Source organism: Bubalus bubalis, chromosome 10, assembly GCF_019923935.1.
Source record: "Bubalus bubalis isolate 160015118507 breed Murrah chromosome 10, NDDB_SH_1, whole genome shotgun sequence".
In the NCBI taxonomy this organism is placed as follows: Eukaryota; Metazoa; Chordata; class Mammalia; order Artiodactyla; family Bovidae; genus Bubalus; species Bubalus bubalis.
This window is the reverse complement of record NC_059166.1, coordinates 55,784,199-55,810,433: the sequence shown is the minus strand read 5'-3', so window position 1 is coordinate 55,810,433 and position 26,235 is coordinate 55,784,199. Positions and strand designations below refer to the sequence as shown.

Sequence of the window (26,235 nt, the reverse complement as noted above, 5' to 3'; positions counted from 1 at the left end):
ACAGAGACCGTCTCCCTTGAATGTTATTAAGAATAGCCCTTATAAATAAAATCATTAATTGGAATTTTGTATGTAAAGTCATCCATCTGTGTCAGTGTTCACAAGGATTTCCACAGATCGTATTGGGTGGGCATCTTTTAAAAGTAAGACCAGCATAAAATACAGATGCCTTTTACATATGGTTTAGATAATTTGAGTTGACTTCAAAATCACTCATCTTAGTACTGGCATGTAGAGTTAATATTTTTTGGTTAAAAAACTAAACACTGTATCTAGAAACAGCATCTTAAAAGTGATTCCTTCCTCAAACATGTGAACACTGCAAACTGCCTGAACTGAACTGTATTAAAGCATAAATTGAAAGCATTCAGTAGTGCCCTTGAATACCAGTGTCTAATCAACCAATATCAAAGAAATCTTATGTCAGTCATTAATAGCAGGAGACACAAAATTGTGAGGATCTGTCTTTCAAAGCAAGTTATTTTCCTAAGACAAGAAGTACTGCTAAATAATTGTGTAAATTATATTTGAAAAAATTTAAACCTTGATTTATATCACAGCTTATGCTTCTGATTAGCTTACCACCATCAACTGTTTTTAGATAATCAGGAAAAGTGAATCTATTTGATCTGCATGCGGTCTTTTTGTAAGAATTGCCTCTTGAATCTGTAAATTATTTTCCTTAATGTCAGTGAGTCAAGAAGGTATGAAAAGAAAGAGAAGCAATGATATAAGAATATAAAAAATATAAAAGCAGAACTTCTAACTAAGAAAGGACAAATGCAAAATAAACAGAGATGCCACTGAACTATGATAAATAAGTTCCAGTGGCAGAAACAACTCGATAGTAACAGATTATGATTAACTGTGAGGGCAGATGTTTAATTTCCTTCATGATGAAAATAAGTGGTTCAACAGCTGTCATGTAGTAAAATCACTGAACTCTTATAGTTAGACGCTCACACTCAAAACCAGAGCACAATTCACATTATCTCTCCAGTACCGTACATGGATGCATGAATGGCCTAACAGCACTGTCGGCAGGCAAGTTGTGAGATTTAAGATTTACTTCTTAAATCGCAGCTATTTAAGAAGCCCATATAAAGTCTTCAAACGGGTTTGCCTGTTCTCAACCATTTTGTGAACTAAAAATCCTTTCATATGCACTATGCTACCTTCCAGAGTAGAATAAAGGACATTCAAAAGGGAGGTTATAACAAGGTAAAAAAGTACCATCCTCTCCTTTTTCTAGACTTGACTGAAGCCTCCTGTCTAGACTCCAAGCTAAATAGTCTTCAATTTCTATTTCTCCTCTGATAAACTTCACATCAATGCTTCTTTTTGTTCTCACGATAAATTAGTCCCTACCCGGCAATTTCTGCTTGGATACTTGTATTTGCTTCTTAATTGCTCTTCCTGGAGATTTTCTCACTTCCTATAGCCAGGTAAACCTAATCCAACTCAAGCATCACTTGCAAGAGGACACTCAGGGAATAGAAAGTGCTCTGCCTTACAGAACAGACTAAAGCTGAAGTGCTTATCATAGCATTTAAAGCCTTTTACAATCTGACCTCAAATTAATAAATTAGTTTCCCAGTGTGGTTATGGATGGTAAGTGTGCTAAAAATCAAGGATGAGGAAAGATCTGTGTTGACAATTTCATGGAAAGGTTTGAGATAAGCTGGACCTAATTGTTCATTTTGTTTTAAATATTAATTTATTCAATTTATCCAGTCTTTAAAAAAAATTTAACTTTTCTTTATATATTTATTTTGGATGTGCTGAGTCTTCATTGCTGCATGTGGGCTTTTTCTAGTTGTGGTGAGGGGGGGAACTATTCTCTAGTTGTGGGGAGCATGGACTACTCTCTAGTTGCAGGACTACTCTCTCTACTCTTCTCATTGTGGTAGGTTTTCTTGTTGTGGACCATGGGTTCTAAGGCGCATGGGCTCAGTAGTCACAGTGCAAGGGCTTAGTTGCCCCTTGGCATGTGGAATCTTCCCCAACCAGGATCAAACCCATGTCCACTGCATTGGCAGATGGAGTCTTAACTACTGGACCACCAGCGAAGTTCAACTTAACTCTCAAAATATCTTCTCTATGTTTTTCCCATGCTTTCTTTCTTTCCTCATATTAACTCATTCCTTTATTACAGTTCTATGTAAATATACTGAGTAATATAATCTGAAAAACCTTAAAAATACAAAGATATAAGACAAAGCCCTGGACTTCCCTGGTGGTCCAGTGACTAAAATTCTGTGCTTTCATTGCAGGGGATGCAGGTTCCATCACTGGTTGGAGAACCAAGATCCTGCACGCCCTAAGCTGTGGTTAAAAAAAAAAAAAGAAGAAAGAAAAAATTCTCTCCTTCTTCACCTTCATCCTTTCTTCCTCATGTATAATCATATTTCCCCTTACATAGGCAACCCACTCCAGTATTCTTGCCTGGAGAATCCCAGGGACAGAGGATCCTAGTGGGCTGCCGTCCATGGGGTCACACAGAGTTGGACACGACTGAAGCAACTTAGCAGCAGCAGCAGCAGAGCTATATTCTAAAAACTCAAATACATTTTTATATTGGTTTCTTTCCAACAGCCCATACTCTCTTTTACATTTTCCTGTTCAAAATATCTTGGGATTTGGAACTCTGATGCTCCTTTGAGATTGGATCCTATTATTTTTTTAAACTACAGTCACTGACTCTGAGTCTTCTCACTCTAATTCTTTAAACTACTAAAGTCTATTACCTCCCTTTACCTATCTCCTAAAAGCATTATATTAAGATCACAAATAAAAATTGAATTTAAAAAAATAACAATAATCTCTAGTCATCAGCATACTTCTATGCAGAAGCTGATAAATATTTATTGGATGTTCAATATCTGCCAGGCACTGCACCTGGTGCCTGACTAAAAGATGACTAAGATAGTCTCTACTTTCTAAAATTTCACAGTATAAACTCCTCTAGGATAGGCATGTAAATGCAATAATGTATGATAGAAAATATACATGGTATGAAGTACATTCAGGGCATAAGACAGTGATCAATTCTATCAGATGAGGTCAGAGAACGTTTATTCAGAAGAGATGGTAATTAAGCTTGTTTTTGAAAAAGAAATAAGAATTCTTCATAGTAGAAGAGAGAACATTCCCAAAGAGAGAAATTAATGAGGTACAAAACTGCAGTGGAGTGTTTGAGCTGTGATTAGGTTAGTATAGTTGGAAAGGTGAGTAAAAAGTAGTAATGAAATTAGAGAGACCAAAACATAGCAGGCACCCTGCAACAGAGGTGTGTGATTTGTCATCTGAGCAACTGAGAACCCTTGCAGTATTTTTTAAGAGATAAGTAAAATTATATTTGTGTTCTATAAAGATAATTCTGTTCTCTAATGGTGGGAGGTTGAGGGCACAGGTAAAACCAGAGGCAAGGAAGACAAGTTGATGGGTTACTGCAATGTTCCAGCTGATCAATTATGAGAACTGGAATCAATGAGAAGCAGAAGAAGAATATGAGGGCAGAGGGAGGTATACAGTTATGAGACGGTCAAGAAGTACATTTAAATCAGTCCTTCCAATGAATAATCAAGGTTAATTTCCTTTAGGACTGACTGATTTTATCTCCTCACAATCCAAGGGACTCTCAAGAGTCTTCTCCAACACCACAGATTGAAATCATAAATACTTTGGTGCTCAGCCTTCTCTATGGTCCAGGTCTCACATTCATACATGACTACTGGGAAAACCATAGCTTGACTATGCAGACCTTTGTCAGTAAAATGATGTCTATGCTGTTTAATACTCTGTCTAGTTTTGTCAAAGCCTTTCTTCCTAGGAACAAGGGTATTTTAGTTTCATGGCTGCAGTCACTATCCACAGTGATGGAAGATTCTTGAATCTATATGTTCCTTGTTTTCTTTGTTATTTATTCATCTAAACAATTTTGAGTGCCTACAGGACTGGCAGTGGACTAAGAACTATACACATTTTCTTAAATGAATAAGGTATGGTCCCTTCCTTCCCAAGGTATACATATAAATAGAAGTCAATAATATGAATAAACAAAATACAATTTAGTAAAATGGCATACCTATGCATAATTCTATGGGACTACAGAGAGGTCATTAATTTTTACTAAAAGGAAATACTGGGCTTGACAGAGCTCTCAAACTATATTTCTAATGGGTTTATCAGATGTCCCAATCGAATTTCCTATGGCACTTCAAACTCAATGTATTTAAACTCAACATTTAACTGTACAACTTTTGATGAGAGTCACTTAACCTCCCTTTCATTTTCCTACATGCAATTAGAGAGAAGAAATAAATGGTCACTTCCAGATGTAACACTCTAATTTCTCTGAACTTTTCTCATAAACCTGTAGCTTTTTGTACTCTTTGTTTAGGCTGACACCAACAGTCTTAGTGGCTCCTTCCTCTCCTTTGTTTTCCCGACATTGATAATGGGTAAGTTCCCTTCATCCTCTCTCCAAAAATATTGTAGTATCTATATCTCTTTTGCATGTCTACTATCCCTGTCAAATTCCATGTCCTTCAACCTCCCTGTAGGTTTCTGCATTAACCTCTTAACTATCCCTTTGAATTCCAGCCTTGCTTACCAAAAATCTCTTCTAAAGACTGTTTTTAGAATAACTTTTAAATGAGGAATTTTGTTCCTGCATTGCAGGAAGATTCTTTACTGTCTGAACTACCAGGGAAGCCTTAGTGATCATGACTCAGCTCAAAACATCAGTTTCCCCTTTCTGCATTTGTCAGTCACATGAAGTCAAATCTGTATTTTTTAAGGCTTTCTAGGATTTTCCAACAATTAGTTTTCCAACTTCATGTCACTTATATTTTCTTCATCATTTTTTTATATTTTTTCTGCTTCCACCAAACTGGATTCATGAATATACAAATATAGCCATAATTTCCTTGTAATTTCTGTGTTCCTCAATAATTTATCATTGATGGCTAAAACAGTGCCCATAATGACTTTTGACAAAATGACTTTTAAATTGCTTGGTTTTTTTTTTAAACTGATTCATATGTGCCTACATGCTATGTTAATTTAGTCATATCTGACTCTTTGCGACCCTAAGAACTGTAGCCTGCCAGGCTCCTCTGTCCATGGAATTCTCCAGGCAAGAATACTGGAGTGAGTTGCCATGTCCTCCTCCAAGGGATCTTCCCAACCCAGGGATCAAACTCAAATCTCTTATGTCTCCTGTGTTGGCAGGTGGGTTCTTTACTACTAGCACCATCTGGGAAGCCCAATAATTCAAAGAAAATAGATAAACACAAAGTGTAGATAAAAATCATATGAAATAATAGTCAACTTTTGTTGAACATCTTTCAGATAATTCTCCAGTTATAAACATATGTATATAATTTTACACAGATAAATCATACTATGTATGCTGCTGCTTGACTTGCCTTTTCTTATGCAACAACATGCTGCAGGCATCTTTCCATTATTTATTTTAATTATATATTCCATTGTAGATAAGGTTCACATTCAGCCAGTGTCACACAGAGGATGGCAGCTGTCCATTCTAAAAAGTCAGACATCTATTCTGAATTGTCAGTGTACACATTACACTGGTCATTGAATATTTTAATATCAATCTGATTATAGAAATGTATCATTATTTCTGTGGTCTTCCCTGGTGGTTCAGTGGTAAAGAATCCGCCTTCAGTGCAGGTGATGCAGATTTGATCCCAGGGTCAGGAAGAGCCCCTGGAGAAGGGGATGGCAACTTACTCCAATATTGTTGCCCAGGAAATCCCATGGACAGAAGAGCCTGGCGGGCTGCAGTCCATGGGGTCACAAAGAGTCGGATAGGACTTAGTGGCTAAACAACAACAACATTATTATTTCTTAGTCTTCTCTTGATGGGCAAATAAAGATAATATTTTAATTGACTTTTTACTTAAAAAAATGAGTCGCACTTATCCTTTGATATGCCACTTAATGCATTTTACTCCATTAAACCATTTTTAAAATCCCAAGCCAGAAATTATCTCCAGCCTTCTGAATTCCCATGGGACTTTGTCCAGTCCTTGTCTATGGGGTTGCACAGAGCCGGATATGACTGAAGCAACTTAGCAGCAGCAGCAGCTGCACTTATCACTTTCAACCTTGAATTCTAATTATTTTCATCTTCTATCACTAATAGAATATAAGCTCCTTCAGGACAACAACTCGTTTAATATATTCCACAGTACTTGGATCAATGACTTGCTCATCATAAGCATTCAAAACTTGTTGAATAAATGGTTGAAATAATTAATATCCAAAATATATCAACAAAGAACACTATATCACAAGGGCAATTCAGAATTCAGCATGTTGAAATTATTAGTGAATGCTCAAATAAATTATGTAACTTATGCTGAATTATCTAGTAAGCAAATTACCAACTGTCAATGACTTTAGAAAGAAAAAGGAGAAAGACCTATCCGATAACAATTTCTCATAAAGCAATTAAAAAAGCAGTTAATGAATGGTGAGCCTTGGAGACTATAATGGAATTATTGGGTGGGAATGCCTTCATTTAGCCATCATTTTTCTAAACGTCAAAATTTTACAAAGTTAATTCACTGATGGAGTTCTTCTGTAAGGAGGCTAAAAAAAAAAAAAAAAAAAAGCCAACAGGAGATAAATTGAATTGTGTGAACTCTGAGTTTTGCCATCCTCAGTAAACCCTAAGAGAACTGTGAAATTTATGGAGAAACAAGGTAAATGAATAATAATATAAGTTCAATTTCAAAAGGCATGGGGCTCCTAGGCGCTCCACTTATTGTTGATGAGAAAGAAATCTAGCTTAACATTCCATCTGTACCATTAATTAGACCAAGTGAAATGCATGAATTTTGCCTAAGAGAAGATGTTCAGAGACTAAGCCATAGCATCACCCAACCTCATGCTTTAGCAAACTAACTGTCTCAATGCTACCTGAGTAGTATAGAAAGTTCTTTCCATAGCTTAAATTTCATAACCAAAAAATGCCATGAATTAGAAACATCATCATAGAGTGAATATTCAGAATAGAGGAAAGAAAATGAGTTATGGTTTCTGGACATAACAGAATTAGGTAGTTTGGCATTTTGTTATCTACTTTGACTTTGAATCAAATTTTCAAATAAACCTCAATTTCTACACAAGCACACGTAGGCATTACCTTAGCCTATGGAGAGCAAGATGGGACAATGTAGGCATGGAACCTTGGGCATGGGTATCAGTAGAGCCCAGAAGCTTTCTGAAAGAAAATGAGATGACCCAAAGCAAGATGCTTCTGTGAACATGAGATCCAGTTGGAGGCAGACCTGCCTGTCTTTTATAAAGGAAAATCTCTGAAGTAGTGAAGCAAGACCAGATTGTAAGAATGTATTTTCTGAAAATCCAGCAGAGAGGTTTTAGTAAAGGATATTTTCATTCCATGTGTAAGTTTTTTTCAGTCCTAATTGAATATTAAGACCCTCATACAAGCCAGCTTTACCCTACTGAGAGGCCTGAGTCAGCAATAGTTTAAGAACCACAGAAAATGGTTCTGTTCATGTCCTTTCTAGGATGCTTGCCATACTGTTGTTGGATCTGCTTTGGCTAAGGAATATAAGAAAATACAATAGAGATCCACAATTCCTTTTTTAAAAATTGGGGTATAGTTTCTTTATAATGTTGTGTTAGTTCCTGCTATACAAAAACATGAATCAGCTATATGTGCACATATACCTCCTACCTCTTGGGTCTCCCTCCCTCCCCCTCATCCCACTCCTCTAGGTCACCACAGGGCACCAAGCTCCCTCTGCTCTCTATAGCTCCCTATGCTATATAGCAGCTTTCCACCAGCTGATTTACTCATGAGAGTGCACACAGGTCAATCTCAAACTCCCAGTTCTCACCCCTCTCCCTCCCATGTCCACATAACATGTGTTAAAATTCGATATTTGCTTTCCTCTGACTTACTTCACTCTTCACACAGACATCTACATCTGTACATCTACATCTACAGTCCATCTACATCTCTACAAATGATCCAATTCAATTCCTTTTTATTACTGAGAAATATTCACCTGAAATTAAAAGATCTAAAACAATCTCTAACAAAATATTTTCTTGGTAACTTTAGTAGCAAAATGAAGCTTGAACTGACCCAAGACTCTTTATAACTTTTATTCATCACACGAAGCATGAGTACTGTAGAGATTCTACAGCAGAAATATCAAAATGTTTAAGAACCACTGTCCCAGAACCTAAAGCGGGTATTCCATAATACAAAGTATATATAACTTACAAAATCTAAAATATTCTAATTTCAAAATCTGTAGCTCCACAGGTTTCAAATGTAATTAGGTAATAGTATCATAGTTAACATTTACTAGGTGTGAGCTAAGTGCTTCCTATGCACTCCCATATGCATTAGCTCATCTAATCTTCATCACAAGAACTCTATGATTATTCACATTTTACAGCTGAAGAAACAGAGGTAAAGGCGGGTTCAGGAAGGTGTGCAGAATGACCCATCACACTGAGTGGTATAACTGGGACACCAAATCAGTGATCTGATACCACAGCCCACATACCTCCCAACTCCATATCACCTCTCCATGTTTTGTTGGGAGACATTGTCATTAAAACTGCTCTTTGGAAGAATTAACTACTTAAAGGACTCTAATAAAGTCTTGCTCTACAGGGAAAGTTTAAGCACATAATTACCCATCAGTCGTTACTTGCTAAATTTTCCTTAGAAGAGAGTGGGTGAATGAGGAAGACAGCACTTCTTTTTCTATTATTTTCTACAGAATGTTACTGGACTGTGCCTCTAAAGAATGAGAAATCCTGTCCTTAAATGAACTCTTAAGATGGTCACCACTATTGGCATCTATTCCTAATAAAATCTGAAGAACACCAGAAATACCTCTGTGCACAGCCTGACATTACCCACAAAGTGTTGGAAACAAACTGGCAAGCCTGGCCTTCATCAAAATTACAAAATCAAAGTGGTCAACATGTTCTGAGAAAACACACCTATGATATTTGAAAACTGAGTAAAAATTGACTTTTTAGTCCATTTCCATTCCAAACTGCAGTTCTAACTCTATTGTTACCGTAATATATCTGTCTTGATAAAAGGTCGCTGAGACCACCCTCTTTTGCAGAGCTTTAGTGAATTCTTAAGCAGACACCATTTTGTAAGGAGACTTCCTTTCTTTTCTTGTGAAGGAGGTAAAGTCTACGGACCTCTAAGCTAAAATCAGTCTATTGAGTTTGATCATAATACAGTAGTTTTCAGTGTGTGACTGTTTTACAGTTAACTGTTCTGAAAGGCTGAGCAGATTGTTTTTGCTTCAGATTAGAGAGTGAGGGACACACTTGGGCCACTCTGCCATCCTTGATGTGTCAGATATCTGGTGTCTTTGATCTGTCTACTTTAAAAGAGTGGAGGCCACACTTTGCTGACCCCAATAGAAAGAGAGCCAAAAGCCTTTACTCTGGGACCGCCTGAGGCAACAGGACATAGGTCAGGTCTGTAACACCAGCAGGTAACCACTGGAACGTACTAAGAGAAGCTGCCTTCTCTGAACCCCAGGAAAGGACTCAGCCTTCTACAGGGCCCACAGCCTAAGGAAGGTCACTCCTCCATTTACTCCCTGTAAATCATTAACTTGTGCTAAAATCCATGTGTAGGGATGAAAAATTGCAACACTTTACCTCTCTGCTCAGTACTTATCCTTTCTGGGTGTCATGAGAAGCTACAGGGAGCATTAAACTCTGAGTCTACATCCCCCAAATAAAGCTCATCCATTTCCAGACAGTTCCCTATTTATATGGGTTCAACTGAATGATTCTTCAACTTTATGATGGTGCCAAAGTGATTCATGACCAGAGGAAACTGTACTTAAAATTTTTAAGCCTGATCTTTCCCTAGACTAGTGACATACAGTGTGATGCTCTCTCACGATGTTAGACAGAAGCAGGGACTTGAAGCTCCTGATCAGCCATGCAATCATGAGGATAAACAATCGCTATACTTACATCCATTCTGTCCCCACACAACCATTCTGCTTTTCACCTTCAATACAGTATTCATAAATCATATGAGAGAGCCAACACTTTATTCTAAACTGGGCTTTGTGTTAGATGACTTTGCCCAGGTGTAGGCTAATAGTGGCCTTTTAAGGTAGGTGAGGCTAAGTTATGATGTTGGGTAGGTTAGGTATATTAAATGCATTTTGACTCATGATATTTTAAATTTACAATGGATTTATCTGGACATCAACCCATTGTAAGCTGAGAAAGGTCTGTAGAGGAGAATGACTTTCTACAGATAAATGTGTGGAATTAGAAAATTAGTACTAATAAATATATAAGCCATTATTTATTCTGCTACATGTAAGGTGAGAGAATGTAACAGAGCATCTCCCTTTATGTTTTTGGATTGCAGGTCAAGAAGCAACAGTTAGAACTGGACATAGAACAACAGACTGGTTCCAAATAGGGAAAGGAGTACATCAAGGCTGTATATTGTCACCCTGCTTATTTAACTTATATTCATAGTACATCATGAGAAATGCTGGACTGGATGAAGTACAAGCTGGAATCAAGACTGCCAGGAGACATATCAATAACCTCAGATATGCAGATGACACCACACTTATGGCAGAAAGCGAAGAAGAACTAAAGAGCCTCTTGATGAAAGTGAAAGAGGAGAGTGAAAAAGTTGGCTTAAAACTCAGCATTCAGAAAACTAAGATCATGGCATCTGGTCCCGTCACTTCATGGCAAATAGTTGGGGAAACAATGGAAACAATGACAGACTTTATATTTGGGGGCTCCAAAATCACTGCAGATGGTGACTATAGCCATGAAATTAAAAGACACTTGCTCCTTGGAAGAAAAGTTATGACCAACCTAGACTATTAAAAAGCAGAGACATTGCTTTACCAACACAGGTCAGTCTAGTCAAAGCTTTGGTTTTTCCAGTAGTCATGTATGGATGTAAGAGTTGGACTATAAAGTAAGCTCAGTGAAGAAGAATTGATGCTTTTGAACTGTGGTGTTGGAGAGGACTTTTCAAAGTCCCTTGGACAGCAAGAAGATCCAACCAGTCTATCCTAAAGGAGATCAGTCCTGAATATTCATTGGAAGGACTGATGCTGAAGCTGAAACTCCAATCCTTTGGCTACCTGATGCAAAGAACTGATTCATTGGAAAAGATCCTGATGCTGGGAATGACTGAAGGCAGGAGGAGAAGGAGATGACAGAGGATGAGATGGTTGGATGGCATCACCGACTTGATGGACATGAGTTTGACCAAGCTCCAGGAGTTGGTTATGGACAGGGAAGCCTGGCATACTGCAGTCCATGGGGTCACAAAGAGTCGGACATGAATGTGCAACTGAATTGAACTGAACTGAACAAGATTATCCAGCCAATGAGTTGAAACATGTCGATTTATGCATATTTTCTTTCTGGTTTAACAATAAGCAATTGTGTATAGTTTTATATATATACCCTGATTACTAGAAATTCTAACTTAATATAACCACATAATTTTCTATTTTTAAAAACCCTGTCAATAAGTATCTGTTTGTAAAACTATATAAATTTGTTGAACCAAAAATTAGAAGAGTGAACATTGAAGCAATCATTACCCTGCTAAGAATAAAGATCAGAGTTAATAAAGCTCTCTTTTCTGAAATAAAGTCAGGGATAATGTTGGAAGGCAACAGGGACTAAGTCATGTGCAGAGACTGGTCCACAAGAAGGTCTAAGAGAGGAGTCGTCTATGCACACATCTAGAGAATCACTTCTACTCTGCTGCTTTTACAGCCATCATCCCAGCTTCAGCTTCTGGCTATGCACATTAACCTCCACAGTCTCAGTGCATCTTGCTGTACTTTATTTTACTCTATCACACTTTCTACTGCACCAGTGGTATTTGCTTTCCTCTCTTTTATTTATCATACTATATGGTCCTTAAATCAGTGCTGATGCTCAAGAAAAGAAAGTGGAAAACTGTATACCTGATTAATATGTGAATTTGATAGTCCTCCCAGATATAACAGAATTGGCAGCATGTAGTTACACACACTGGAGAAGGCAATGGAACCCACTCCAGTACTCTTGCCTGGAAAATCCCATGGATGGAGGAGTCTGGTAGGCTACAGTCCATGGGGTTGTGAAGAGTCGGACACGACTGAGCAACTTCACTTGCACTTTTCACTTTCATGCACTGGAGAAGGAAATGGCAACCCACTCCAGTATTCTCGCCTGGAGAATCCCAGAGACAGAGGAGCCTGGTGGCTGCCATCTATGGGGTCACACAGAGTAGGACACAATTGAATCAACTTAGCAGCAGCAGCAGCAGTTACACATACATATTATTTTCATAAAGTTGCTCACTCATGTCATATTTAAAATTCACAATACACATTTTGTATAAAGCAAGTATAATAAAACAGGGAATCTTGACTCATCCTAAAGCATAAAGAAATCAAAACGGGAGAATGAAAGTATATGAATGATTTCAACAGCTTGCTCTTCTCTGAAATTCAGGAATTGGCACTTTAAAGGTATCAAGACATTTAAAAAGCAAAAGGGTAATTATTAACTAAGCTCTCTGAATTAGCCCATGGGTCTAGCTGACACTAAAAGAGTTTTTAAAAAAACACATTATTTTCTGTTTTTACAGCAAGAAGAAAAGAACTGAGAATACTGATGGGTATTACCCATGTTTATCTCAACTACTGAATTAATGTGTTTATAAAATAGCATTCATATTTTCTGCATAGTTGGAATGGCTTTCTGTCTTGCTCAAGAATTTAAGGCTCAGATTTAATACTACTTTCTCCATAAAACCCCTCCTAATATTCTTAACTTGAAGATGTTGATGGTTGATCTAAGAATCATAGTCCCAGCCCTTATCACTTATGCTATACTGCTTTTTGTAAGTTTTAATTGTATTTACATCTTAGTCCCAATCAATGGTCAAATCTTTCAGGACCGAGATCTTGCCTTATTCATCTTTGAATCCCCTTCTCTGACTTCCCTCAGCAAGTTCCTAGTACAGTTTTTATCACAGTAGATCTACAAAAAGTGCCTTGTTAATTGTGACAAAGAAATAGGGACAACTTTTCTGGCTGCCAGAAGTTAGTTTCTTTTTACTTGCACTCAAATAGAATTCTATCCTTAGATTTCTTCAAACAGTGTTACAAACATAATATTTACTAAAAATATTTGATTCATCCATTAAGAAAGAATTTGCCTGTTGCATACTATCAGATATGAAACCATGGGAGAGTGAAAAGAAATTAACACAGACCCAACTTAATCACTTAGCATTCTAACTGGAAGACTGCACATCATGGAAAACTGTTAGTTCATTAATTCAACAACATAGATATGCAGCTTATCATATGCCAGTTATTGTGAATAAAACTGTTAGCAAAAATTGATGAAGTCTTAGAAGGTCATGGACCTTGCAGTCTATATAGAAAAAAAATAGACAATGAAACAATTTGTTATGATAATGGAAAAATAAAGAACAAATGTTAAGAGCTTCTGGAGAAGATCAGGGGAGAGTGCAGTGGTCAAGAAAAGATACACAGCTTTTCCGGTAAGCGGCCTGAGGTGACCCCTAAAAATGGTGCACTATTCACTTGACCCAGAAAACCCACAAAATCATGCAAATCAAGAGGGTCAAATCTTTGTGTTCACTTTAAGAACACTCGTGAAACTGCCCAGGCCATAAAGTGTATGCATATCTGAAAAGCCACCAAGTATCTGAAGGATGTCACTTTAAAGAAGCAATGTGTGCCATTCCGTTGTTACAAAGGTAGAGCTGGTAGGTGTGCACAGGCCAAACAGTGGGGCTGGACGGAGGGTCGGCGGCCCAAAAAGAGTGCTGAATTTTTACTACACATGCTCAAAAATGCAGAGAGTAATGCTGAACTTAAGGGCTTAGATGTAGATTCTCTGGTCATTGAGCACATCCAAGTGAACAAAGCCCCCAAGATGCGGCCAAGGACTTACAGAGCTCACGGTCGGATCAACCCCTACATGAGCTCTCCCTGCCACACTGAGATGGTCCTTACTGAAAAAGAACAGATTGTTCCTAAACCAGAAGAGGAGGTTGCACAAAAGAAAAAGATATCCCAGAAGAAACTGAAGAAACAAAAACCTATGGCCCGGGAATAAATGCCACAAAAAAATAAATGCAAATAAAAGTAAAAGTGTTGGTTGTCTTAAAAAAAAAAAAAAGAAAAGAAAAGATACACAAATGTTTTATTTAAGCTGTGTTTGGTAGATATTACTAATGTCTACCAGCATTCTCCTTCCTGCATATGTGAGCAAATTAACACGTCCAGAAAGAAGTACTTAAAAGCTTTTGCCTAATTTCTTATGCATTCTTTCTTTGTAGTCCTCCTACTGCAAAATCATGTGTTTAGATAGAAGTATTATAGGAATGGAAGCAACTAAAAGACAAAGACATCACATGAAGGACATGACAGCCCATGACAGTGACCTCTATCAACAACAGGCTTGCATGACTCAGAAATAAAGACTTGTTATGCTAAGCCGCTTAGATTTGGTCTTTCCTTTTTTTAATGAATCATAATCTAGCTGATCCAGAGTAATAAAAGCTATCTAAGGGATGAACAGTGATTAGGTAAATGAAAATGGTGGGAAAGGGGAGAGAACCTGGTGCACCAAGCAGGAAAATCAACTGGGACAAAGCCCTGACATTAGAGATGACAGGTGCTTTTAAGAAAGTGAGCAAAATTAACTTTATGGTTTAAATTCCTGCAAAAGATCCTAAGTCATTAGTTTTTAGGGAGTTTTTTCAAACTGGTCTTTTAGCCCTAAAATTCTGATAGCTCCTAAGGACATATGAGGTACATACCTAATCAACAGTGATACAACCAAGGGGATACTTTCTTCATAATACCTTCAGAGTATTCATAAAAAAAAATGCCCAACACAATCACTAAAATCTCATTAAATATAAAATATACTGTCTTACTTTAAATGTCTTACTTTACCTTTGATTTAAATAAACCAAAATTAAATAATGTATCTTTCAAAAAAATTTTGATTCTTTTTTTATATGTGGATTAAAACAAAGCTGAGCTACTTTTATGTGGTTATTTCCTATCATCTCCCTGAAATGCATAATCCAGAAAAAAAGAAAGGGAAGTAGTAGTTATTTTACCTCACATGACAGCTTATTTCAGAACTCTAATGTACTATTAGGAAAGCTAGAGAATTCCCTGGTGGTCCAGTGGTTGGGCCTCCATGCTTTCACTGCCAAGGGCCTGGGTATCCCAGCACAGTCAAAAACAAACAAACAAAAAGAAAAAGAAAACTAAACAACATCTATCCTCTGTATAATAACTGCTTTAAATTAAAAGTACCTTAGTTAGCTAATTTCACTTAATCTTATCTTAAAACAATTCTACTCTACTCAATTTCTGATCAATATATTGTTCATTTTTTTCCCAAATTTTTAACTTGGTTACACTTCAGTTTGAGCAATTGAGAATTAAAACTTCAATCATGGAAAACAGTTTTGTGCTGCCAATTAATGTAGTAAAATATTTGGGAACAGAAATACAGTAAGTAATCAAAAAAACCCACAAAGGTTTACATGAAGACACTGGTAATGGTTCTATAAAATAATACTTCTGGAAATGCACAGGAAAAAATCTCATAAGTGTTGATTGGCTAATAAAGTTAATGATTTGTCTAGACAATTTTATTTTTAATAAATCCCAGTAAACTAGTTTGAAATTAAAACACAAAGCTTATTATAGTAAAACTGGATGATGTTTTGTCTATACAAGTTTCCTTTTCTCATCCAGAATAGATGTGGCAACTCTAGCTACTAGAAATTGAACTTTTATCTTTGAAATGTAATTTTACGCTTTCATTTCTTTAGAGAAACTATAGAAATTGGGTATATATCTTTTAATCTAGAAGTCTTATTTTTCTGAAAAACCAATTGAATAATTATGTGAAAAATGAAAAACTAGCATGTCAAATATTACAGTTTTGCTGCTTTCATTTAAGCTTTCTTTCTAAATTTGAAATTTTTTTTTTGCTAGAAACTAAATTTCTTTGATGTAAAATATGGTATAGAAATGCATGGTACATCATACATACATTAATTAGTAATTATGAAAACTTTGAATATAACAACATATTTCCCATGAAAACAATCATAAAACAGCTTTGTATAAGATTTCAAGACATTGCTCTGCAGTGGTACTGTCATAATGTCATTTCTCATTGCACAGTATGTACACTGAGAATATCTGGGAGGTTGTGTTTTACCCTTAGTCTATGTGATCACTTGGTTGTTTGCATTTTTTAATTCTTATTTTGACTGTTCACTAGCAGATATACTTTCTCTCAAAGGAGTTGTAAACAAAATGCCAAATGAATCTGGATACCAGATAAACAATAAGCCTCTGATCTTTTTAGTACATCCAGTGAGATTTGAGAAGTGAAGAAACATAAAATAATCAGTATTTCAATTGTACTGTCTTCCCTGAGTTCCTTTTCCTTCCTGTTCTTTTTAAAAATTTTTTATTTATTTACTTAGGGCTGTTCAGGGTCTTCTTTGTTGCATGGACTTTTCTCTCATTGCTGCAAGAAGGAGCTGCTGCTGCTGCTGCTAAGTCGCTTCAGTCGTGTCCAACTCTGTGCGACCCCATAGACGGCAGCCCACCAGGCTCCCCCGTCCATGGGATTTTCCAAGCAAGAGTACTGGAGTGGGGTACCATTGCCTTCTCCAGCAAGAAGGAGCTACTCTCTATTAATAGCAGTAGTATGAGGGCTTCTCATTGTGGTAACATCTCTTATTGTGGAGCACAGACTCTCAGGCATGTGGACTTCAGAAGTTGTAGCACATGGGCTCAGTAGTTGTGGCTCCCAGGCTCTAGAATATAGGCTCAGCAGCTGTAGCACATGAGCTTTGTAGCCCTGTAGCGTGTGGGATTTTCTGGACAAGAGATCAAACCCATGTCGCCTACATTGGCAGGTGCATTTTTTACTACTGAGCCTACTACTTTACTACTAAAAAAGTCCCCCTCTTATTCTTATTTGGTTATATAACACCTATAACATTAAACATACATGTACTAGCAGTTTATTAATTGCTACTCCATCCTTTGTACATATTATTTCTGGTGCTTATGAGCTCATGTATTAATTTTGTGTATGAAACAATACAGAAACAATAAAAAATGCTTAATGTTAGAGAAAAAATTCTTTGCAAAACAGCAGTTATCCAATTAACTATGAAAATTCAGAAAAAGTGTGAAAAATATTGATACCTATTTAGAATTTGGTAGGATGAAAAAATATCTTTCTTCCATTTATAATAATATATTATAGAAAATAGTAACTTCAAAAATTCTCATTATTTTAGTATTCTAAACATGGTCCTCATCATTAATAGTTTATTAATAACGCTGGACTTAAAAGACAGAATAACTTTGGAATCCTCATAGGCTCCTTGACTTTTGAGGCAATTTATGTCTTTCAGTCATTGTTTTCAGATAGATATCCTTCTCACATATTCTGCTGTAGAGAATACAGAGCTTATCTTATATCACAAACCAAAATTCAATATCAATTCTAGCTGATTGCACTAAAAGAAAAACATAGGCAAGTCATCAAAACTGTTCCAGATGCACCTTACAGAAATAAGAATTTATAAAATTCCTTAAGAGAAAGTCAAATACAAAGGTTCAGATAAGCATTATGACTGGTTCCATTGTGAATCAAAAGAAGTTCAAAATTATACAAATATTTTGATAATTTTTATTCATATCTACTATTGCAACTCAAGTCACAGGGGTGGTTCATAATTTTTATATGATTTTATATCCTATCAATAACTCAATCAAAGAATGTGGGTTGCAGAAAAGAAATCATACTTTCCCTCAAGAATGAGATAGAGAAAGTATTTTGTATTCTGGAGCTTAATTAGATGACGTTTCTTTACCAATACAACAAAATGACTAAAATGCGGTCTGAGATGGCATTTTGTTTCTGTTCTGGGGAGGGGCATACTTTTTATTTTTCGTAATTTTATTTCTTTATTAGAGAATAATTGCTTAACAATATTGTGTTAGTTTCTGCTATGCAATGAAGTGAATCAGCTGTATGTGTACATATATCCGCTCCCTCATGAACCTCCCTCTCCCACCATCTTACCTGTCTAGGTCAAGAGATGGAGTTTTGAATATCCAACATACATTAGCAGTGTAACCCAAGGAAGATTACATGAAATCTCAGTCTTCCTATATACATTTAAAAAGGAAATAGTAACATTCATAGCATGCAATGATTTTGTGGAATAAGTTGTAATAAAGTTCTTAAAATGTTTGATATTAGCACCATTAGCCAAAAAAAAAAAAAAAATCTTTCATTAACTTCACAATGTGCCAACTGCTCATTTTGGACTTGGAGTTTAGAGTATCAACTGTAGAATGATATCTCTTCTATCAAAATATTGCCCATCCACTGAGGCTGATTTAAGTCCCACCTGCTCCATGAATCTTTTTCCAACCTTTCCAGTCTCCATAAATCTGTCTCTACTTTTCATCTCAGCAGCACATCTCATGTATGCTGTTATATCTCAAGGTGCACTGGGAAATGTTGTGGAGGATACTGAATGGCATGCTGATGAGATTATCCTTAGTTCAGAGGCAAGGCTTAGCCAATTAAAAACTCTCAAACATGGGTAAATGTCTAGAAATACATTTCCAAAGGGCATTAATAGTTTATATTTTAGCATGTTTTGCCAAATTTCTCTCCCAAAAAGTTGTAACAATTTCTACTGCCCTCAATAATGCAGTTTTTAATATGACTGTTTTTAAATCTTTCATTACAGAAAATAAGCTTTCCCATCCTGTAAGGGGATGCTGTGTTGGATTAATTAGATTCTAAATCAAAGAGTATTTTCTAAAGTGGGCTCCTATAGGAGATACTCAGGACATGCTCAAAATAAGCTTGGAAAATTGCTTGTCCAAATAATTTTTACTGGCTCCTTTATTGCAGGGCTTCTCTATTGCACGGCTTCTCAAACTCTTTAATATGCTGAAGTATATACTGTAAATCTCTAAAAGAGATATATATGGGGCCACATTTCCCAAACACATTTGGCCATAGAATATTTTCCTCATAGCATTTCAAGGAAATAACATTTCATAGAATACTTTGGGAAATGCTGTTCATTACTTACTCATATATCAGCCAATATTGCTATCTGTTCTTTGCAGAGAATTTATTGCCTTTCCAATGTGATGGGAAGCTACTTATCTTGCCTTACAATCTTTGTGCTCTGCATAACTACCATAACATATACTGCAAAAAAAGTGTGAAATATATCTTTGCTGATTAGCTGACAATATATTTAACAACAAAAAGATTATATACACTAAAAGTTCAAACAGGGTACATGGGAAAGTAATGCTCCTAAATAGTAAGTAGGACTCAAAGCCATTTCCATCTTTTTAACTAATCAAGATACTTTAGGCTTTCATCACACTCAAAAGTATCATTAAATGCTGGAGTACATAACAGTAACTATTTTCTATAACAACAATTAAACAGTTGCTATAGTACTTTTTAAAAACTTTATTGCCAACATATTTATCTTAACAAGAAGACACACTCCAATAAAAACTTTACCTTGCAATCTTAATAACTCAAAACATTTGTTGTCTAAAAAACACTCATAATGGTTCTTTTTAAGATATTTAAAATTTATCTTTTTATGTGTAAAGAAGATTAGCTTTAGGTTGAAAAGGTTACAATTTAAAATAATCACATAATTATATAGAAGATAACAGACACCAGGAGTCAATTCCTAACTGTGAGAGTCTTACATGTGCTATGACTATTGGAATCAATATTCGGAAATATCACTATGAACAAAGTTAGTAGAGATGATGGAATTCCAGTTGAGCTATTTCAAATCCTAAAAGATGATGATGTTAAAGTGCTGCACTCAATATGCCAGCAAATTTGGAAAACTCAGTAATGGCCACAGTACTAGAAAAGGTCAGTTTTCATTCCAATCCCAAAGAAAGGCAATGCCAAAGAATGTTCAAACTACTGCATAATGCCACACATCTCACATGCTATCAAAGTAATGCTCAAAATTCTTCAACAGTACTTGAACCAAGAATGTCCAGATGTTCAAGCTGGATTTAGAAAAGGCAGAGGAACCAGAGATCAAATTGCTAACATCCATTGGATCATCGAAAAAGCAAGAGAGTTCCGGAAAAACATCTATCTCTGCTTTATGGACTACGCCAAAGCCTTTGACTGTGTGGATCACAACAAACTAAGGAAAATTCCTAGAGATGGGAATACCAGACCACCTTAACTGTCTCCTGAGAAATCTGTATGTAGATCAAGAAGCAACAGTTAGAACCAGACATGGAACAATGGACTGGTTCCAAATTGGGAAAGGAGTATGTCAAAGTTGTATATTGTCACCCTACTTATTTAACATATGCAGTGTAAACCATGTGAAATGCTGGGCTGGATGAAGCACAAGCTGGAATCAAGACTTCCAGGAGAACTATCAGTAACCTCAGATATGCAGATGATACCACCTTATGGCAGAAAGCAAAGAAGAACAGCCTCTTGATGAAAGTGAAAGAGGAGAGTGAAAATGTTGGCTTAAAACTCAACATTCAAAAAACTAAGATCATGGCATCTGGTCCCATCACTTCATGGCAAACAGTTGGGAAAACAATGGAAACAGTGACAGACTTTCATTTTGGGGGCTCCAAAATCACTCCAGATGGTGACTGTTCAGTTCAGTTCAGTGGCTCAGTCGTGTCTGACTCTTTGCAACCCCATGAACTGCAGCACGCCAGGCCTCCCTGTCTATCACCAACTCCTGGAGTTCACCCAAACTCATCTCCATCGAGTCAGTGATGCCATCCAGCCATCTCATCCTCTGTCATCCCCTTCTCCTCCTGCCCACAATCCCTCCCAGCATCAGAGTCTTTTCCAATGAGTCAACTCTTCACATGAGGTGGCCAAAGTATTGGATTTAGCTTTAGCATCATTCCTTCCAAAGAACACCCAAGACTGATCTCCTTTAGAATGGACTGGTTGGATCTCCTTGCAGTCCAAGGGACTCTCAAGAGTCTTCTCCAACACCAAGTTTCAAAAGTAGCCATGAAATTAAAAGACGCTTGCTCCTTGGAAGAAAAGTTATGACCAACCTAGAAAGCATATTAAAAAGCAGAGACATTACTTTGCCAATAAAGGTCTGTCTAGTCAAAGCTCTGGTTTTCCCAATAGTCATGTATGGGTGTCAGAGTTGGACTATAAAGAAAGCTGAGAACCAAAGAATTGATGCTTTTGAACTGTGGTGTTGGAGAAGACTTTTGAGAGTCCCTTGGACTGCAAGGAGATCCAACCAGTCCATCCTAAAGGAAATCAGTCCTGGGAATATTCATTGGAAGGACTGATGCTGAAGCTGAAACTCCAATAATTCGGCCACCTGATGTGAAGAATTGACTCCTTGGAAAAGACCCTGATGCTGGGAAAGATTGAAGGTAGGAAGAAAAGGGGACAACAGAGGATGAGATGGTTGGATGGCATCAGCAACTTGATGGACATGAGTTTGAGCAAGCTCCAGGAGTTGGTGATGGACAGAGAAGCCTGGCATGCTGCAGTCCAAGGGTTTGTAAGAAGCCAGACATGACTGAGCAACTGAACTGAACACATATCTTTTGGCTTCCCAGGTGGCTCAGTGGGTAAAGATTCCACCTGCCAATGCAGGAGACATAAAGGATGCCAGTTTGATTCCTGTGTCTGGAAGATCATCTGAAGTAGGAAATGGTAACCCACTCCAGCATTCTTGCCTGGAAAATTCCATGGACAGAGAAGTCTTGTAGCCTACAATCCATGGGGTTGCAAAGAGTCAGACATGACTGAGCACATCGTCATTTTTAAGGTATCTTTAGCCTGTTAATAAGATTCTTCATTAAGTAGCCAAATATTGCTTGAGGAACAGAAAGGCACTGGATAAAATCACAACCAGTAACATGCGATACTTCAGAGGAAGCTAATGAGTATGACCTGATATCTGCTAGAAGGCAACATATTCTCAGTAATTAAAGTGGAGACTTAAAAGTCAAAATTGTATTTGCCCACTTGACTGTTTCTTGACTAAAATTCATCATGCTGCCCATTTTAAAGTACAATATATCGACAACTGGAAACCTTTTTTAGAATGCTTGGGCACAACTAATACAGTTATGTAAAGTTTAAAAATAAAAAAAAAATTAAATTAAATATGTAAAAAAATAGATAAAGATGAAGATAAATACCATATTTAATATTTCAATAAATATTAAAAAAGGTTAAAATTTTCTTTGAATTTATAACAGAGTTTATAACAGTAAGATACATAATTTTTAGACTATCTCCTATGAAGATCCCTTTTCATATACTATAAGTAGTTCCTTTAACATTTAATCTCACTTCTCAGATGTGCAAACTGAGACTTACTCAAGGTAAGCAACTTTCTTAAAGTTTCACAGGTACCAAGTGATAAGTTCAGGTTTCAACTTTCAGTCTATCTCATTTTAAACCTGTTCTCTTTCCCCTGCAGCAGGCTGGCTCTTCATCGTATCTTCATATACTCCCACAAAATCTCCCATATAGTATTATAACATATCCTATAATAGATGCAGATTTGTTAAATAAAAAGCAAAAAATGATAAAAGTAGGTGCCTCATAAATTTTCAGTAAGAAAGGACAGGGGATAAAATACATATTCCAGGAAAAAAGCAATTGGCCTTTGCTTATATAGTGAGTTAAGAATCTGTCCAATTTGTTCCATAAAAAAGGTTAGCTTGGAACACAAGACTACATAAAATAATTACCAGAGTCAAAACATATCTTGTTCTTCTGCATGTGAATTTATCAAATATAGTAAAAAGATGTTATCACTGAAATATATACATATATATTTTAAGGGTTGAGAAGGCCAACTTACTTAACATATGAGGAAATTCAGTTTTATATACTTGCCTTTTGCTGGGAAGGCAGCCAAATTTCTAACTGAATCTAAGAAAGTCTATATTTTATTATAGCTATATCCATATAAATGAACAGCATATAAAATACAGACAGCGTCCTTTCAGGTTATTTAAACTATAAGGGATCAGTGTACCATTAAGAAAACATTCCCTGTTTCATCTTTTTCAGGAACTAAAGATTTCAAGATGTCTTCAAAAAATATGTCATTTCAGAATTTCAATGTTTCTATGAATCTACCCAGAAAAGCTGAAAAACAAAACACTGAAAAAGCTATGTGACCACTGCCTTGTGTGATTCTATACTGTGTATCCTTGTTAGAGACACAATTTATCATCATGATCTTGTTCCCCTGAAAAAGACCTATATTCTGTCACCACTTTCATTCTTTTTTAAGTGGTAGGATTGCTACTACAGCTGACTCAAACACAACTCTAACATGTCTCAGATTGGGATGCTACACTATTTCAATAAAATACAGCATGTTCTAATTTTGAGTATTAACCATTAAGAGAAAATTGCATTAGAGAATTTATAACCTTAACATTAAATGAGTTCCTTAAAAAATAATATTCTAGGTAAAGACTATATAACAAATGACAGTATGTTAAGTCTGAGTAGAATATAAAACAAAACTAGAATTAGCAAAGCAAGACACATAAAGTCATTGTTTACATTAATCACAGTCAAAATATTATGACAAAGAATTTGAAGCCAGAAGTTTTCCAAGTGTGACAGAATGTTGTCAAAACAAATAATTATTTGAAAACAAGGCTTTTAAAACATAGTGAATATTTATAGTACTTAGTTTTGAGGGGCATGATCACAAATACCACCTGTGTCTCACAAAGGTTTGCTGATTATGGCAAAATGAAAAAAAATGGTGGTTTATTGAAAAGTTATTACTGTGAAAAGAGTGTAGTAAAAGTGTATGTTTAGAAATATTTTCATTGTATGAAATGTTTCACAGGATTCTAAACCAGTTAGTTAAGAATATGTAAATCTAAACACGGCTGTTCATTAGAAACATATCTGGAGCATTAGAGAAACAAAGCAATACCCGAGCATTTGTATTTTTCAAAAATTCCAAGATAATTCTGATATGAATCAGAAAAAACAACTGGACTCTATGATGAGCTTTTCCTTTTATCTAGTTTGTTTCTGTTTAATATTCAGTGTTCCAATTTCATTTAGTTTATGTTTTCCAATTTCTCCATCAGTTTTAAAAATTCTTTTCAAGACTTTATTAAGTGTAGTAGAAAAGTTTTTATATCCGTTCAGTTTAGTCGCTCAGTCGTGTCCGACTCTTTGCGACCCAATGAATTGCAGCATGCCAGGCCTCCCTGTCCATCACCAACTCCCGGAGTTCACTCAGACTCACGTCCATCGAGTCAGTGATGCCATCCAGCCATCTCATCCTCTGTCATCCCCTTCTCCTCCTGTCCCCAATCCCTCCCATCATCAGAGTCTTTTCCAATGAGTCAACTCTTCGCATGAGGTGACCAAAGTACTGGAGTTTCAGCTTTAGCATCATTCCTTCCAAAGAAATCCCAGGGCTGATCTCCTTCAGAATGGACTGGTTGGATCTCCTCGCAGTCCAAGGGACTCTCAAGAGTCTTTGCCAACACCACAGTTCAAAAGCATCAATTCTTCGGCACTCAGCCTTCTTCACAGTCCAACTCTCGCATCCATACATGACCAAAGGAAAAACCATAGCCTTGACTAGACAGACCTTTGTTGGCAAAGTAATGTCTCTGCTTTTGAATATGCTATCTAGGTTGGTCATAACTTTCCTTCCAAGGAGTAAGTGCCTTTTAATTTCATGGCTGCAGTCACCATTTGCAGTGATACATATGTAAAAATAGTATATATACACATACATGTATATATATAAATGGCATCACCAACTCAATGGACATGAGTTTGAGCAAGCTCCAGGAGTTGGTGATGGACAAGGAAGCCCGGCATGCTGCAGTCCATGGGGTCACAAAGAGTCAGATACGACTGAGCGACTGAACTGAACTGATATAAATAGTATGTATGATATATATATTTTAGAAATCTTATGAATTTTTGCCTAAAACTTTTATGACATTTTGATTTCACTTGTTTGACTTTGTATGAATAGAATGCTAGATTTCTAATTTTAAAAGTAGATACTTTTAGAATTAGGTTTACTATAATTAAGGTTTACTGTATAGCACAGGAACTATAGTCAATATCTTGTAATAAACTATAATGGAAATAACTTCAAAAATAATATAAGTATACTATACTATATATACATATTATATATATGAATCATATATGCATGTATTATTTTTGCAAGATCAAACCAGTCATTCCTAAAGGAAATCAACCCTGAATATTCACTGGAAGGACTGATGCTGAAGCTGAAGTTCCAACACTTTGGCCACTCGATGTGAAGAACCAGCTCACTGGAAAAGACCCTGATGCTGGGAAACATTGAAGGCAGGAGAAGGGGACAACAGAGGATGAGATGGCTGGATGGCATCATCAATTCAACAGATACGAGTTTCAGCAAACTCTGGGAGATGGTGGAGGACAGGGAAGCCTGGCGTGCTGCAGTCCGTGGCGTCACAAAGAGTCAGACACGACTTAGCAACTGAACAAAATAACCGTAACTGAATCACCTTGCTGTGCACCTGAAATACTGAGGAGGGTTCAGGATGGGGAACACATGTATACCTGTGGCGGATTTATTTTGATATTTGGCAAAACTAATACAATTATGTAAAATTTAAAAATAAAATAAAATTAAAAAAAAAAAAAGAAACATCCAGAACAGGCAAACCCAGAGAGGTGGGTGAGTGGTGCTAGGCACTGGGGGAGAGGAAGGGTGATGGGAGGGCATCAATAAACCCTGCATTTTAGGATGTTCAGGAATAAGCCAGTTCTGATTCCATGTTGGAACTGTTTCTTTGATTTGCTCTCTGTTAATTTTGATACTATAATCTCACATAATGGCCTGCCTCAGAGAATCCTGCCCCTCTGCTTGACTGTTAAAATAAAGTGCCTTTGTTCAGGAGAAATTAACACACAAAAAAAAAAAAATTAAATAAAGATTATAAAAACTTACCCTCTTCACACACACACACACAAAAAAAGAATATGTAAATCTAATACTATGTG

General features: G+C 36.5%; 1 protein-coding gene and 1 pseudogene across 9 annotated transcripts in view; one reads left to right on the top strand and one right to left on the bottom strand.

Moving 5' to 3' along the window:
• The window catches only part of GRIK2 (glutamate ionotropic receptor kainate type subunit 2), a 742,533-nt gene that overhangs the window by 577,563 nt on the left and 138,735 nt on the right, over window positions 1-26,235 (bottom strand). The gene's annotated exons all lie outside the window — the stretch shown is intronic.
• Window positions 13,646-14,199, top strand: LOC112587469 (annotated as a pseudogene).